Consider the following 2,500-nt stretch of genomic DNA (forward strand, 5'->3'; position numbering starts at 1 on the left):
GGAACCGATCAAATATAACAGGCAACCCCCTGGGTAGTGTGTGGACATCAAGAGATTTGAGAGGTATGTCAGAGATATATCACTGTCAGATGTCAAGTCACACAGAAAATGCATGTCCTGATGAACCCTGTTAAACTAGCAACCCTCTATGTATATAACAGCACTACAGACTTACAATCTGTACCCATTTCTGGAGCTTTGTTCCCCATGTTGCTGGGCTGTCTCCACATGTCCTATCCTGAGATGTATTCCCACCTACTGTCTGTAAAGCTGTAGCCCCCACATCTCCATAATGTCCTCCACACAGGCAAGGAAAGGGGGAAGGCCTACATGAAGGCCATCATTAAAACACTGTGTTGCTATGGCATTGGCAAATGGAAAGACAACACAGCTGCTCTGGATGCAGGTAGCAAGTGGGAGACACCGATTGATGCACAGGCCATCACCTGCTCATGAGCAGTACCTACAAAAGGCAAGCTGCTGCCTGTACAACACAGATCTCAACCCATCTACACAAACCTAACCAATTGCATTGTTGAGGTAACTTCTGAGCACTATAACAGTTATATCAATCATGTATGCATGTAATTGAATGCAGTGATGTCAAATGGGACATTAAACACTAGGCTGTAATAAGACCTGATGGACTCACATGCTGATGTCCAGCACCTATGGGTATTTCTGCTTGCCTAGCCTGCATTGACATGGAGCACATCTCTGGCCTCTGACTCACCCTAGCAAAGGTCAGCTCATGTATGACTACTACTGGAGTCTATGTTGTCCAATACTGAGTGTGTCACTGGTAGGCCAGCTATCTGGGATGTTGTAATTGGTCATATGTCACCTGTGAATGCTACTCTGATACATATGTTTGTCTAACAAATGTAATAGATGTACACTGAATATGTGCATACTACATGACAGGTGCGGGTATGTGTGTTGAACTGTATGTGATATGCTGAGCCCATACCTGCCAACTGTTCAGAGTGTTGCAGACTGATCACATGTCTGCCTCATATTTGTATTCAATGCCTCAGACAGTTGTGTTTTGTCTGCCACATCACTGGCAGCCCATTAAAGACTGCAGTCATAACAAATTAGCATACATTTCGTTGTCAGATGTCAAACCCTGTATAGTACACTGTGAATGTGACACTGTCTTTGCTGGCATATAAGTGTGTTTCAGCTAGATTCATAAAGTGACACTATTTACTGGCCTTTGCCCACCACTGATGTGTGCCTTTGTGCAGATGTCTTGCTCTGACAGGAACTAGGTGTCTTACTATGACATGCATGTCAATGCAAGTGTACCATGTCCTGTAGGATGCTGACATTTGTGCGGTCACTGACACCTGCTTTCTAGCTGTGGAGAGCACACCAACCTTGCCAGTATCCATTCATACATTTAGACCCCAAATGGAGGCCTGCAAAGCCACAGGAGGTGGAGTGTTGAACATTAGCATACACATACACACCTCCAGGCTGGCCAAACAATATGTCACATGGGTGACATCTCGAGTGCAGTTAACAGTTGCAAAAATACCAACTCAAATCATAGCTAGCTACAGTCCTTCAACCATGATTATGGACATCCACCACACCTATTAGGACCTGCTGGAATCTTTCAGGATTCAATCATCTACCCTGCCCCTGGGTGACTTCAAATACCCGACCATAGTCTGCCTGATCTGTACCACCTGAACATGCACACACATAGATTCTTCAGCTTTGTCAATGGCAATGTAGTGGATCAGCCAGTCAACACTCCTACTGCAGGTGGAAATCTCATGTACCTGGTCCTAACCAACATGAGTAGCCATTGTAGCACTCCTACATTGCCATCCCCCTTGGTAATATCTGACCACATAGCCATCATTGTTCAGGTCACCATCTCTTCTGCCCCCCCTTTACAGTGTCAAACAGAATGAACTGTACACAAATGACTATAAATCCCCTTAGCGCAGGTAGAAGTAGCTGTACAGCCAATGTCCCATTTATTGGAACTAGCAGCAGTGTTCAGGCCCACACCACAATACTGTGTGGGCACCCACATAACCGTATGGACTCAGCAGTACCTGACAGGACAACATCATCTCCCTTAAGGTAGGATAAATGCCTGTGGTGGACAGCAGCAATACACAAATACCATAATAGGTGTAAACAATTGCTGGATGGGCCTAGAAGGAACAGGTACCTCACTGGAAGTAATGTCACCTTGGTCTGCACAAGCAAATAAGGGCACAAGTGATGTATCCTAAGGCTGTCCTTGAGTGCAGAATGGACTCATCCACCAAGGCAAATCACTAGGCCTTCCACACATGTATCTGCAATTCCAGAGGCAACACACAAATCTGCTTTGTAGTGGTGGTCAATAACACCACATGCACATATGGCATAGATACAGGCAACCGGCTGCAGACAGGTGAAAGGTAAACACCACACCTCTGTCCCCCCAGTGGTACACATGTGCATGTGCAGCACCTGCCTCCCCTCATCATCA

The sequence above is a fragment of the Protopterus annectens genome, chromosome 5.part0 (genome assembly GCF_019279795.1).
Source record: "Protopterus annectens isolate FY-2018-M chromosome 5.part0, PAN1.0, whole genome shotgun sequence".
Lineage (NCBI taxonomy): Eukaryota > Metazoa > Chordata > Ceratodontiformes > Protopteridae > Protopterus > Protopterus annectens.